The 15,952-nt window shown below is 37.9% G+C and overlaps 1 pseudogene across 1 annotated transcript in view; it reads right to left on the bottom strand.

The window, feature by feature from the left end:
• LOC308051388 (mitogen-activated protein kinase kinase kinase 1-like) overlaps positions 1 to 14,783 on the bottom strand; it is a 43,138-nt pseudogene extending 28,355 nt beyond the window's left edge. Inside the window, exons 1-6 of the transcript in view lie at positions 14,639 to 14,783; positions 11,887 to 12,085; positions 10,348 to 10,414; positions 3,009 to 3,142; positions 1,984 to 2,100; positions 1,296 to 1,444 (exon numbers count right to left, since the gene is read on the bottom strand). The product of the transcript in view is annotated as a mitogen-activated protein kinase kinase kinase 1-like (transcript). The remainder of the gene's footprint in view (positions 1 to 1,295; positions 1,445 to 1,983; positions 2,101 to 3,008; positions 3,143 to 10,347; positions 10,415 to 11,886; positions 12,086 to 14,638) is intronic.
• Between the last annotated feature and the right edge of the window lie 1,169 nt (positions 14,784 to 15,952).

Genomic DNA, 15,952 nt, shown 5'->3' with positions numbered 1-15,952 from the left:
AACTTTTAGTTTCTTACAAATGGTTCAAACTAATTTTCTTTGTCCTTGAAAAAATCCACAAAAATAAGCTTACAGTTTCACGACATGTATAGAAACACAGGTATTAATTTAAAAATTATTTTTTAAGAATTATTAGTAAACCAAATGTAACAGCAGGTCACAGTAATTATCAGAACTGAGTAAACTTTTATCTCAAATCTGATGCTCAGTGTTCTCCAATACTTATATCATGCAAGATTAGACTCACACAGAATGAAAACTTTTCTAATTGAATCAGTAATGCTGGGAACTAATCATCAGGTGTACTGTCAAAGAACTGAAAAAATCTTTCATCCTGTCAAAAATGCGAACTAATGTAGTAGAGTTCACAGCCTGATAAAGCCTTTCTTATGAAAAAAAAAATCTTCCTACACAAGGTATATAAATAATGGAACTGGCTTGCCAAATAAACTGACCAGTTAAATACATAATATACTCTACATCTTTCTATAAGATGTCCAGTTCACTCAGTCCACTAATTAATACATGCACATATTACTTGTTTAAAAAGTTAACCAACATATTTTCAAAATAAAGGAAAAGAACAAGCAAAAGCTCTCAAATAGAAGTCAGAAAAAAAATCTATCAAAGAATCAAACAGCACTTAAAATTGATAAATGGGGCATGTTTTAATATGGTATAAACTATAAAAAACATAATAGTTTAATAACTCCCTTAAAATAGTTTAACTACTCATTTTGCATTAAGTGTTTTTAAAATTATATGCTTAATCAAATATATATAGATATATTAAAAACATTTATTATATGTGTTTACACAAATAGTATATTTACCCAGATTTTTTTCAGTATATTGTCATAACCACAAGCATATCTCCAAAGTACTGCAAAGTTAGGACAAGAGAAAAAAAATTAAATCCTGTTTCTTCATTTGTCAACATTTGCACAAGTGCTGTATTTGAACAAATGCACTCAAATAAACAAGTTTCCAAAGTTAATATATGCTTCAGTCTTGCAGAGGACCACTTACATTTCTGGAGTTTGTTTCCCAAATTCATATAGTCAAAAAAATTATTTTCAAAACTCTACTTAACATTTTTCAAACGGAAGGTATAAAGCAAATATGCTCACTTGGTATGATTGTGACTAACATATGCTTGAATCTCGATGGTTTGCAAATACAGAGACTTAACGTGACTTTAAATGAAAGCAGCTTTTAACAAAAATAATGTAGGTGATTCTAAACCTTGAAATTAGAAAAAAACTACAGAATAATGCCTTTAGAAAAATGCTAACCTGTTTTCTGATCTAGATGTAGAAGTACTAGATGATGATGATGCATGAGAATTTGACATGTGTGAGACAAACTTCTGGATGGTGTTATGAGATGGAGCTTTGATCCTCGAGCTATGTCTACTGTGATATTTCTGGAACAAACTCTCAACCTTACATCAGAAAAAGATAGCAACAGTCATATGCTATGAATACCTTGTATTTAAAAGGTAATATTGAAGCTTAACTACTGCTAAGAAAGATCTATTCACCTTCACAGTAATGCGTTAGCAGTAGTAGGATTTTCAGAAGTCTTACTAATAAATAGATCACAAGAAACTTTACAACAAAAAACTATTTGCTTAATAAAAATAATAGCTTTAGGTATACACAGCTACTTCTGAAGATCTTTGTTCTGTTTACCTTTCAGCTAATCAGTGAGACATAAACAAATTTGAATAGAAAATCTAAGATCTGAATAACTTGCTAAACTACAACTCTCAACTAATTCTTTTAGTAATGTCTTCTATTTGCAGATTTTTTTTCCTACTTGCAGAGCTCTTGAACCCAAATTAAAGATATATGTATAAAAAACATATATTCTTGTTGCTTTGAAATGCAGAAGTTCTCAACATTTTTAAGACAATACCCTAAAGACTTTTACCTGGAGTGTATTTTAGATCTGCCATTAGATCTATTAGAAATCTATTACCTCAAAGTTCTTCAGTGTCTTCCTCCAGAGCACTGAGCCTGAGGGTTCAAGCTGGAAGACCCGCAACATAACAAACAGCAGATAAACACAGCACGTCCCATGGCCACAGCTACAAGTCTGCAAAGAAAAGTACATGCTAGGGCTCTACTGGATTGATAGCTACATAAATCATTAAGTGCATAACGGAGACATATCATAGTACACCACCCACATACTTAAGAAAAAATAGTAGCTAATGCAAAATATTTCATATATAGACATAAGTATCTTCTTGCACTGCCTAACAGAAATTGTGATTCCCCAAATCTTTATTCAGTAATACATATGGAAAAGCAGACAATTATAACACCAGTTTTCTCTCGACATTTTTCCCCCTTTTTTATTTTTTAAAGTCAGCTGAAGCTATTGTTACACTTTATACTAGAAGGAATTTATGCATATATAATCATCATATGGCCGTAACATGACGGCAATCAAACTTAAATGAGATGTCTCCGTTTACTCAAAAACATAAATGTTCTCCAACAATGCATCACAGAAATACTATGCAAGTCTCTGAAGAGAACCTCACTATGGGTATTAATGAAATTATCATACCATTAAAGGAATTGTGTCATGTGCTTGTCATTTATATATTCCATGAATAGAGGAAATATAGCATTTCAGATTGAGAAACTAGGAAAATGAAGTGGCCAAATTCTAGCCAAAAATACTTAAGATATATAATTAAGAGCCACTTCTAGGAATGAGAAATATACAGAACATTAGCAATTACTTCCCAGAGTCTTTTTTTTTTTTTTTGAAGATTAACCGTAGACAAAACTAATATTTGGTACACATTTGAAAAAAATACAAGCTGATCATTATATTACATGAGCACAGATTACATCTTTTAAATATTACTTTATAGAACCTTAGCAAGGATTGGCAACTAACTAACTAACTAACTAATTTGGTTTTGTACAGTTTTCCAAGATTAACTATAAATTAATAAGAGCTACAGACAACACAAAAATGTTCTCTACCTGAGGCCAAATAAACACTCTGTATTTATTATCAGGGCTGTCTCCTCCAGTTAAAAAAGAGTTGGGTCCTATCAGCTGCAGCAGGTACAGCCTGGCTCGCATAATTTTGTTGACACAATGATTTGTTTCCTCACGGTGTTAGCATTGAAGGACACATAACCACGGGCGTAGTTATATGCAGTGCTTTATTTCAGCGCTGGGAAAACAGGGGTTCACACCCAAAGCTGGCTTCGCAGGTCAGTTTAAGTTACACAGTATTTATACAGTCAATTCACATACATATTCATATATTCATTAAGATACATAACGGTTACTCAGTATTGATTACAACATCGATTGCAACATCTTGGAACTATTTTGATCATGTGCAGTGTCCTCACTTTATGCGTATTTAGGCTAAGATAAAAGCTAGGTTGTTAAGATAAGAGTATACTCAATATGCTTGAACATCCTCTCAGGGACAGTTTACAAAACTGATTCATCCTTTCAGGAACACTTTGTAAAACTGGTTCGGTTACTAACATTTCCCCCCTTTGAAAATGCTTTTCTATTCTTCAACAATGCATTTTCACCTCAATCAATTTCTTCGATTATTGATTGGTAATTCTCTTCAGGTGTGATAGTTCCAGTCGTGCTTCTTCATAAGCTGGAGGGTTATCAAATATAGGATTAGCATAATTCCTACTCAGGATACTGAAAATGCGATTATTCCTAGCATTTGTTTGACTAATTATGTGCTTAATACCTACATACAACAAACAAAGAAGAACAATCACAATTGCAAGTACAACTACACTTTCTAGTAGTGAATGTACCCATCCTCCCAAATTGAAATCGAATTTATTCAACAGAGCTCCTATCCAGCTCTGTTCTGCATCTTGTCTTTCCTTTTGCAGCTCCACTTGTGTTTGGGTCAGCTCGGAAATGTCTTTCTCAACCTCTGAAGTTATGTCTGGAATATGGATGCAGCAGTGATCGATTCTGTCATTCAAATATCCACAGACGCCATTTTCTTTTAATAACATTATGTCGGGTGCCATTCTATTGTGCAAGGTCATTTTAGTCGTAGCTTGTAATTGTATATTGAGATCCCAAAGACCTTTTTAGTTATTCTAGCCAATCAATCCATTTGCCCGATCAATTTATTAATCATTTCTCTATTCCTATAGGCTGCAATTGGTGCAAAGAAAGATTCTAGTGCCCAGACAAATTTAACACTGCTTGATGGTTCATGACACACATCATCCTCGTTTATTTCTCGTTTATGTCTGACCTGTAATAGTTCTTGCCTATTTTTCAAAGGTGACCTTTTCCAAATGGGACATAGTGTTGGCAACCCCAAAGTAATTTCTCTAATTGGTCCTCCCATTGGCAAATGTGTAGTCCAGGTCCCATCACTTAAGGCCCAAACTAAATGTCCCATACTGCCTATAACTCCTTTACAGTCAATTTTGTCTTTATCAATGCCAATTTTAAAGGCTGCCTGTGAGTCTAATTGTTTCCGACAAATGCAGCCTGTAATCACTGCTGCTTTGACAATGGACAAAGGTATCTCTTTAATGTCTGTTTGACAAGTTATCACCCGTGAGCAATTCCACCATGGTACTGTCATTCCTTCTGTTACATCGGACCACTGTATGCACCATGGAATTGCTTCACTGTATTGGTATTGTTGTACAATACTTAATGTCCACATGTTACTCCATGAATCAGTTATATTTCAATCGTCCTGATCCTTGCATTCCCAATAGGCTCGCTCAACCTTTTCATATACTGTCTTTTTGGTCCAACTTTCTTTGAGAACTACCTTTCCTCTAAATTCCACTGTTTTGGGTCCTGTTTTTACCCATTGTTCAGTTGGCACTTGCTCTATTTTAGTGCGAGATTCGCACACTATCTTACCAGTTTTGTTTATTTCTGGTAAGGTCGTAGATATCATTCCCCACTGTACTGGGTCTTCGGCTCATTTTGGGATGGGAAGGCAAGCAGTGATGCTACTGGCATTTTGGGTCAGTGCAAAGTCTCGAATTAGTCCTATCATCAGATTCTCTGCCTGATTCTGTACACTCTGCACTACTTGTGGCATCTTTACATTTTCACCATCTCCTATAACTCTCCGTGACCTACTCAATTGTTCCCCAGTAACTTTGTAGAGTAGAGTGGCACTTTCTTCCTCAGACACCACATGTGTTCCTCTTTTAAGGGGTACTTCCTCGAGAGCAAGCAATCTAAGTATATATGCTACCAAGAACACGATACGATAACAAAAATTAGACATCCTGCGGTGTAATCTTAAGCATGGTAGGACCTAGGATATGTGATGACCACGCTCTTGGAACCTTCTTCACATGGGTGTAATGTATCCAGGAGTCTACTCCGGCAACTTTAACTGCGGTAAACGTGGTCAAGAGTACTTGGTAGGGTCCGTCCCAACGTTCTCTCAAAGGCTCTTCGTTCCAGTTTTTCACATATACAGTGTCCCCAGGTTCTATATTATGTACTGGATTTTCAAGTGCCAGTGGTCGACTCCACACTAATGCAGATCGGAGTTGATTCAGTGTCCTGCCAAGAGACAACACATAATTGTACAAGTCCTGATTACCCTTTATGTGGACCTCTGGATTTGGGTTCGGTGCTTCATAGGGTTTGCCATACAGAATTTCGTACGGACTTACTGACATTCCGCTCTTCGGTTTTATCCTGATACGCAACAATGCTATTGGTAAGGCCTGCGGCCATTGAATCTTTACCTCCCGACAGACCTTACTAAGTTGTCTTTTTAAAGTTTGGTTCATTTTCTCTACCTGTCCACTGGACTGGGGCCTCCAGGGAGTATGCAGATCCCACTGAATCCCTAAACATCTGCTAACCTCCTTTACCAGTTGTGCCACAAAATGGGGCCCCCTATCGGATGATATTCCTATTGGTACCCTAAATCTAGGGATTATTTCATTTAATAACCATTTCACAGTTTCTTTTGCTTGGTTGGTGCGACAAGGGAAGGCTTCTGGCCATCCAGAAAAGGTATCCACCACAACAAGTAGATATCTATATCCAGAGTTCTGGGGAGTTCCGCGTAATCTATTTGCCAACAATCCCCAGGTTGCATGCCTGTCTTAATTTTCCCCATTTCTATTTTTCTTTTTACTAGAGGATTATTTTTCAAGCAAATTTCACACTTAGCTGTAATAGACTTTGCCATTGTTAACATCTGGACCGAGATAATTTGTTTTCTTAGATAAGTTACCAATGCTTCTGCACCCCAGTGACACTTCTGGTGTTCCGTCTGAAGTATTCCTCTCATAATAGTGGTTGGTACCACAACTTGTCCATTGGTGGTTACATACCACCCAGAATTATTCTTGCTGGCTCTTACTAGACTTGCCAGTTTTTCATCTTCTATGGAATATTTAGGTGGCTATGAAGGTAATAAATCAATTACTCTTACCTTCTGGGAGACAAGACCCACCATTGTTCTCACTTGCCGTGCCACTGACCGAGCTGTTTGATCAGCAAGCCGATTTCCCCCAATAATTTTCGATGTTCCACTTTGATGAGCTTTACAGTGCATTATAGCAACTTGTGATGGTTTCTGAATGGCATTAATCAAGTTCAGTATTTCCTTCTGGTATTTAATGTTTGTTCCTTGTGAGGAGAGTAGTCCCCGCTCTTTCCAAAGGGCTCCATGCACATATTCGATGACTTCCACACAATCATGTTCCAGATCTCCTTCTTCAGTACCGGATCTAGCTGTTTGGAAAAATAGCCAACAGGTCTTTTCCAGGATCCTAGTCGTTGGGTTAATACTCCCAAGGCAAGTCTTTGTCGTTCGTGTACCAACAACTGGAAGTCTTTGCTCAGGTCCGGCAGGCCCAAAGCAGGTGCCTGCATCAAAGCCTGTTTTAGCTTTTGGAAGGCCTCACGTTGTGGCTTTCCCCACTTGCACATTGTACTCCCTTGTGCTTCATACAAAGGTTTGGCAATCAACCCATAGCCCATAATCCAGAGTCTGCACCATCCTGTCATTCCTAAAAAAGATCTCAACTCCTGTAAGTTTTGTGGTTCTGGAATAGCACAAATAGCATGTATCCTGTTCAGGCTTAGCCTTCACTGTCCTTGAGAGAGCTCGCATCCTAAATAGATCACAGTCTCGGATGCAATCTGAGCTTTATTTTTCCATACTTTGTACCCGTTCATTCCCAATTGGTTCAATACTTCAATTGTTACCTGGATGCAGAGTTCTCGTGTCTCAGTCGCATTGTAGCAACAAATACCATTGTCGAGGGATCATGATATGACCTTTTGTAGTCCATTCCTCGAGTTCCTTGGCTAGCTGATTTCCAAAGATGTTTGGGCTATTCTTGAACCCTTGTGGAAGGTGTGTCCAGGTTAACTGAGTTTTCCTCCCATTGTGTGGATTTTCCATTCAAAGGCAAATAGCTTTTTGCTTTCATGGTCAAGGGGTATGCAGAAGAAGGCATCTTTTAAATCAAGTACAGTAAACCATTTATATTTCTCTTTCACAGATGTTAATAAGGTATATGGATTTGCAACTACCGGATAAATGTCCTTAGTGATCTGGTTTACAGCCCGCAAATCTTGGACTAATCGATAGCTACCATCAGGTTTCTTTACTGGAAAAATTGGAGTATTATATTCTGATTCACATTCCTCTAGAATACCATATTTCAAGAATTTTTCAATTAGAGGTACTATTCCTAACCTAGCTTCTAGTTTCAGTGGGTACTGCCTCAACTGTACTACCTTGGCATCTTCCTTCAGTTCCACTTTTACGGGCTGGGCTGTTTTTGATTTCCCAGGTATGTCAGTCTCCCATACCATAGGAATCACAGCCTCCTCCACTGACTACCAGGCTTTCTTTTAATAACAGAATTTGTCCTACCTTAGATTCTGGAATCTTCATTACCAGGTTTCCATTCTCAAATGTTATTACGGCATCCAATTTGGTCAATAAATCCCGTCCTAAAAGGGAGACTGGACAGTCTGGAACATATAAGAACTTGTGGATTAGTTCCTTTTCTCCAAAACACAAATCCAAGGGTTGTAGGAATGGCCATACTTCCTCCTTCCCTGTGGCACCAACAGTTGTTGTAGCTCTGTGACCTACCGTCCCCTGTAAGGAATTCAGTACAGACTAAGTAGCCCCTGTGTCTACTAAAAAATTTTACATCCCGGTTTTGGCAGCTTCTTTTAATCTTTCTAAAAGGCCGAGGGAGACTCATTCTTTTCCTGCATCACATTATACAATTTTGACCAATTCATTTGCTTCGGCATAGCAGTTTGAACGCCAATCAATAACCAATTCTGATACCTCCGGAGATGGCATAACCCACCTCCTGTATTATAATTCCATCGGGGATCTTCTTTTGGAAAATTTTCATCAACATTACCGCTCACTGTCCCATTCCGAATATCCTCCCTTACTTTATCTCTTGCTACCCGTATAATCATATCTTTTTCTGTAGAGTCCATTAATGCGTCAAGAATCACTTGCAAATCGTCTCAGCCAGGATTCTGCGTTTTAATTATCATTTTAATTATTGCAACCTTATCTGGATTTTCCTGATAAGGACCAGCCGATTGCGTCCAGATTACTAAATCCCCTGGCGAAAATGGAACTTTTACATAGACTGGTCCCCCCCACACCTACTGCCTGCCGCAGGGGTGCTATTACGTTTGATGATCCTGGCCCCACTTCATCCCCCGCGGGCGGCGAGCCCGGAGGAGAGGAGCTGCAGCCTTAGCTCTAGCAGTCTAGCAGCCGCCGCTCCCCCCCACCGCTTTAGCAGACAGTCAGCTTTTCACCTTTTTTTCCGCAATTTATCAAGGAGAAGCTGCCGGGCACAGGTTTAGGCTCCTTTTGCCCTTTTCTCTCTTCATTTAATTCCTGCGATTATAAACTTTATATGTAATTCCAATTAGCTGAACAATAGTTACATTCCTCAGCTCCTACCTTTTGTAACTTCTTACAGATGTCAATAAACAGCATATTAAGCATCAATCCCTGACATTAATTTTAGATCCAAATCAGTCTATCCACAGAACAACACTAACTGCAATACAGCTAACTCAATTTACTTTCATGTGTACAGATGCATCTGAAGGGGGAGCAAGGTGGCACTTTAGTAATGGAACCGGTTCTTATTTTGCAATTATTTCCCCAAACAAATTCTTTTGGTACCAAATACAAACATACAAACTAAAATACTGAGCTCAGACACGCAAACGAATACCGAGTTCAAATATGCAAACAGGTCACAATTACACTTCTTTTTATGCATAAACTGTCCAAACCCAGCCTCCTTCTAATGTTTCAGAAAGCAATTTGACGGCGATACGTTTGAATTGGACATATCAACACAGAAGGATACAGATAACTAACACAGAAAGATAACACAGGTAACTTTACCAGAACAACAGTAAACAGGATCAAATCACCAGTTTCAACAGTAAATACAGATTAAATCACCAGAACTACAGACCAGGTGCTGAGCAGCACAAATAACCAGACCAGGTGCACACAAATAACCAGACCAGGTGGGCACAAATAACCAGACCAGGTGCCGAGCCTGCGGCACAAATAACCAGACCAGATGCCAAGCCTGCAGAGGTTTCCCTCTGTCTGATGGACGGCTGCCTACACAATACCCCGGGAGCTCCCTGCCCAACCGAGTCTGGCTTTCGCCGCGTCTGACCGGCAGGCTACCAGATGCCTGACCAGCAGGCTACCAGACCAGAACCAGATCAGGTGGGTACCCAATAATCCAGATAAAGCACCTTCTTACCAGTCAGAGGTCCGTCGTGAGCAGCAGAGGGTCAGTCGTGTCCGATGCACTCCCCAAGAATACCTTGGTGCTAGCCAGAGCAGGATCAAGACGCGACCCGCCTCAGTAGCCCACGAGGTCCCATCTGGGTTGCCAAAATGTTAGCATTGAAGGACACATAACCACGGGCGTAGTTATATGTGGTGCTTTATTTCAGCGCTGGGAAACCAAGGGTTCGCACCCAAAGCTGGCTTCGCAGGTCAGTTTAAGTTACACAGTATTTATACAGTCAATTCACATACATATTCATATATTCATTAAGATACATAACGGTTACTCAGTATTGATTACAACATTGATTGCAACATCTTGGAACTATTTTGATCATGTGCAGTGTCCTCACTCTATGCATATTTAGGCTAAGATAAAAGCTAGGTTGTTAAGATAAGAGTATACTCGAACACGATATGCTTGAACATCCTCTCAGGGACAGTTTACAAAACTGATTCATCCTTTCAGGAACACTTTGTAAAACTGGTTTGGTTACTAACAACGGCTGTATGGAGAGGAGCCATCTGGAGATGGGGCTTGTTGAGGTGGTGTTATTCGTCCACTCTGAAACTACATAAGCAGTTCCATCATAAGCATTTTCAGGTGTCGTGGTTTAACCTGAGTTAGCAATTAGGACCACAATAGCCACTTGCTCACTCCCCCCACCCCCTGAGGGAAATAGGGGAGAGAACCAAAAAGGAAGGGAGAAACTCATGGGTTGAGATAAAAACAGTTTAATAAGATAATAATAATATACTACTAATAATAATATATAAAATAAGTGATACTCAATACAATTTTCTCACAAACTCCATCTGCACTGAACAGCCATTCCTGGAAAGGAGAGCACCCTGGTCCCAAATATCTGATCCCAACAAGAGAGCAAAAAGTCCAAAGGCTAACTGCAGAATAGCAAGAGGCTGAATTGCAATGGAACACCAAATGGAGCTAACTGAACTAACAAACTAGAAAACTTTAACTAACTAGCCAGAAAAGCAGTTTCCAGCTTTATACCGAGCATAACACTAATGGTAGGGAATATTTCATTAATCAACCTGGATGTTAATCTAGGTACTGTCCCATCTGTGCCCCCCTCATACCAATTTGCACTTGCAGCTGGACAGTTGAAGAAGTCCTTGGTTTCCTTGACAACAGCCAAGATTGGTAAGTTCTTACATTCTCTTCATACCAACTTCGAAACACAGCTAGCTACAAAAAGAAAACATTAACTCTATCCCAGGGTGCTATCACATTATTCTTATACTAAATCCAAAACAAAAGACCATGCTAGCTACTAAAAAGAAAAGATTCTAACTTTCTAACTGCATGAAGAAAAATTAACTCGATTTCAGTCAAACTAGCACATCAGAACAATAGTAAGTTTAACTATGTGGGGTTTTTTTTCCCCAAATGACATAGAATAAGAGAGTCCCCAAAACCTGAAGAAACTATAACCTGCTTAGACTATATGAATTTAAAATGATTATTTTTCTTCCATGACCAGAACTCAATGGTAGAAGAAAGTTGGGGGGGAGGGGGGCATGGTGGTGGTGTGCCTGGATTGGGAGTCAGGGGGTCCAATCAACAATCCTATCCCCAAGGGAATATACCTGCCTGGAGAACTGACATGCAAAACTACAGGAAAACAAACCAAACCAATAACAACAACAACAAAACAACAACAACAACAAAAAGCAAAACCCAAACTCCTGGCACTTCTTCATGCAAGTCAATCTAAAAGAACATACATGTCTTCACAACCGAGTATCTATATTTCTTCATTTATTTCCTACAAATAAAATTTGAAAGCAGGAATAAATTAAGAAGAAAACACACACCTAAGAACAGAGAACAAAATTCCACACATAAGAGGAGTGTAAAGTGAGATATGCTCTGCATATCTCACTCAAGTGATACCCTGTCATAATCCCTTTATATCAGCATCTTGCCTACCCAGGAAGGATTAGATACCAATTGCCTCTCTAAACAAAAGATTGCAGTATATAGCCAAATTAAAAATTACATCACAGTTTTCAACTTACAGGCACTGGAAATACCCCTTCTAACACCTGGTGATTCAGATTTAATTGTACTAGAGGATGATGAAGAGCTACTAGGAGAAGGACTATGTCTTCCTTTCTGTATCAGTGAAGAAGCAGTGCTTTGTCCTTCAGTTTGAGGCTCTCTCTAGAGTTTAATAATTTCTGATCCATCTCCTTTCCCAGGGATAGGTTTCACCACCTTGCAGGAATTAAACCATGTGTTAGAATTACAAAATTATCATTTTACATTAAAGCAGAACATATTCACCAAAATTTGTTTTACTAGCATTCTAATTAAGCTGTTATTTAGACATCCAAAGTTTTCATATTCCCCAGGTTCTAATATTAGCATCTAATAGGGGCTATCTTGTTAATCTATACACAACACAAAAGTGAGAACCTTTTTTCCTGTCCATTTGTGCCACTGATGTTAGAGTCGTGACAGCAACTGATTTGATTCTCAAAGTGCTTCTGCAATTGTCATTCATGGTAACTCAGAGGACAGCAATTCTCCTATTTGGATAGTAGGAGCCAAAATAATTTTTTTCTACAGTCATTGTCTCCTTATTTAAGAGCTATAACCTTGGATCCATGTGTTATATACGGTATCAGTTGATAGATACTAGGTTTGCTATTTCTGCAGCACAATATGAACGCTTGCTGCAAAGTAAAATTACTTTAAACCTGGAGGCAATACAGCAAAATTAAGGTGTACTGTGCTCTATAAGAACCACAGCCAGCTTTTCTGACTGCAGTACAAGTAAAACAGCTACACTGCATCTGGTATCTGAGCTAATAATCACTGTGTACAGTGTTGTGCTACCTGAATAGACACATGTTCAAGAGTGAGCACATAAACTTCTAATACAGTGCTTTGTTGCATAAACATTGAATTTTGACACTAAGATATGGAAAATTTCAAGACAACTTTCAGCTGCCTGTCCCACAGACCTACATAATGCATGAGAAGAGTAAGGCCCCATGGAACAGAATTAAAAGTACAGCAAGCAGAGTCAGTTTTAGTTCTACATTTCTCCATGTCTTAGAGGCTTGACTCAAAGCTGTAGGAAAGCTCCAAGTAACACTTCAGATTAATGGAGCAGACCTCTCCTATAAAGTTGCAGAGGTCTCTGATTTAGACAAAAAATGGAAGGGGCTTTCCCTGCTCATGGTATGAGGAGGAAGAAACATCCAGCCTCGGTGCCTTTCTACCTGATGATTTGGACTGCATCCACAAGGTCAAGTGCTATTTTAAATGTAAGCATTTAACTCATGCAGCTGAAGCTGTTCCACTATCCAGAAATGCATTTCAGTTTCAGCAGGCTACAGGGAGATGAGGACAATAAGGAGGTTGTAGCCTAGCACTTAGGCACTGCCCAAAAGAGGAAAAACCTGCCTTTACAGCCTTGATCCAAGCACTGTTTGTTTTACTTTAAGAATTCATCATATTGAATGTATACTTCTTGCAAAACTGAACTTTTCAGAAATCTTTGTTTATTTTAAAATATATTGCTATCTGATTGTGAAAATGAACAGGATAAAGGAAAAGTACGAAAAGCAACACAGGCTTTTCGCAGGCTTTTTTTTTTTTTTTTCCTAGCGATTACTGCAACGCTTTTTTTCTTTCCTAGGTCAGAATGCAAATTCATGTGCCTATGGACAAGTTACAATTATTGGTTGCTAGTGCTTGAAAAAGTTTAAATGTAAAATGGTAGTGACTGCGAATCTAGAGCATCAAAACTTGTATTAAAGAACTCAGAAACCTCAAGGGAAGTGGGCTGAGCAGGGAACCAAAATTTCAAGCCATGCAGTAACCAAGATGCATTTAAAACTTTTTTTCAAGAAAGAATTGCTGTGTGTTATTCAAGGTATTGCTTTTTTGGTGCACTTTAACTATTTTCAATGTTCTTATGACAGAAAGCCTTATTTCTGTCTAGAAAAGCTGCCCCCAAACACTTGTTAACTATATCAGATGATCTTAGCTTTAAATTAGCATTCCTATCAAGTGTTACACAGGAGTCACACTGACCAATGCAACTACACTTATATGTAACTAATTGCTATTAATTAACCAGCATTATACTGAATATGCTAGTGTTAGAATCATAACTGTGTTCAATAAGTTTTCAGTTCGATCTGAAATTTCTTAAAATTACTTCTGAGCCATTTATACAAAAGCATTACTCAAAAAGGCTAATAGGAAAACTCTGGCACCCAAATTTTAGCAGAGTTAAACTTATGTGAAGTTGTTACTCAGATTTGATTTTTCTGTTTCTAATAAGCTTGAAGTTTGTATATTCATCTAGCAAAAAAAACCCCACACATGTTAAACATATAGAAAATTTTAACATTTTCAAACTAAGGAAATGTGAAGTCATGAAACCTTAAAGAATGGAGTACAAAGCACTACAGTGCAGTTTTGCACTCAAATAAAAGTTTTTATCTAAGGAACAAGAACTACTTTTGCTATTGACATTAGAAGGCAGTGTTGCCACAGCAGTATTTTATACTACACAATCAACAGCACAGCAATGTGCCTTTTAAAAAATAAAGCTTAATAAATGCATGCACTTCAGAAAGTCAGCCACAATTTTCTGTTAAACAGCTCATTAGAAAAAATGAACAAGAGGATCACAATTAAGAGTCCACAAATTATTAACGATGAAGAGGTTTCTAAAAGAAATACATTTAATAAGGGATTTTTATTTGTAACAGTTGTCACAGATATTGCCCTTACTTCCGTGCCACTTACCACAGGGCCTCTCCTGCCTTTTCTTTCCAGCCATTCATGCTTCCAGGCTGGCATACACATTGCCTTGAGTTTCTCCCTGATCATACACTCTTCTGGGGTGGTCATCCATTTTCTGCAACCCCCTGAGGGTTTTTCTATTCTCCATGTCATGACTACAGAAAAGAAAAAAGAAATATTATAGCCATAGACACAATTATTTTTAGTTAAAGTATAATACTATAGCATTCTTAAACTTTGTGTTGTCCTGTTCTTCCTCTCCTTACAATGGAGCTACTAAATCATTACTTCCAACTAACTGCAGCAAGAGTTACAATTAATTTGCTAGTCTGCAATTTGCAGAATACCTGTTTTGAGGGGTATTTATTTAAAACATGTGTATTGATTGTAACATGGGACACCCAACAAAGAGGAACGTCTTGGGAAACATTAAACCAGTACAAAAATTACCCTGTATGTCACATCATTCACCAAAAGTTTCAGAAGTGTTGCGATAGTTCATGCATGCTTTGGCAATTTAAAGCTTGCAATCTCTATTTTAAAGCAATTTACAAAATGAATACAAATTAGTGGTGAAAAGTTTCCATCTTCATAGGATGCACAATCATGAAACTATGTATGAAACTATGTATGTAGTACCCACATATGAACTCTTCCTCAAAAAAAGAGGACTTGTAAACTAATGCATAGTATATTTAAACTAGACACAGAAATGATGAAAGTAAGGCTAATGTCCTTGAGAATTGCTTTCTGAGTGACTGATTACTCAAAAGCACTTCAAGTCAGCTATAATTATAGCATATCTGTAAAATGAAAGTATAATCTGCCTGGGCTTGAGCTTTTTTTGACCTACAGCAAAGTAATTGCCTCTGATTGTTAGCAACAACAAAGCAGCAAAATACTGTCAGACACTGAAAAATATATATGAACAGTCTGGAAGATTTCCTGATTCTGTTGAACTATCTGCTAAATCACCAAGAAAACCACATTCTTAAGTAGCAGTACATGATCTCCTTCCATCTTCTTGAAGTTAGCCATCTTTAAAAATAAGGAAGCTTAATTAAATTGTGATTTTATTTTTGAAACAAAATTTAATTCTGAGAGTTGGCTTGAAGTGGAAGATAAGGCTATATAATAAATTAGTTGAAATGAGAAGCACTTGCATATTTACCTCTGCTGCTTTCATTCATGCAGTCTTCAACTTCTAAAACTTTTAGCTATGCAGTTAAAACTACATTTATGTACTCTATGATGATCTACTGCATATTCCCTACAACATTCAGCAATGTATTACTCTAGTTCATTTATCACAAATCC

Source organism: Nesoenas mayeri, assembly GCF_963082525.1.
Source record: "Nesoenas mayeri genome assembly, chromosome: W".
In the NCBI taxonomy this organism is placed as follows: Eukaryota; Metazoa; Chordata; class Aves; order Columbiformes; family Columbidae; genus Nesoenas; species Nesoenas mayeri.
Note: the sequence above shows the minus strand (reverse complement) of the source record. Positions and strands in the feature narration are given on the sequence as shown.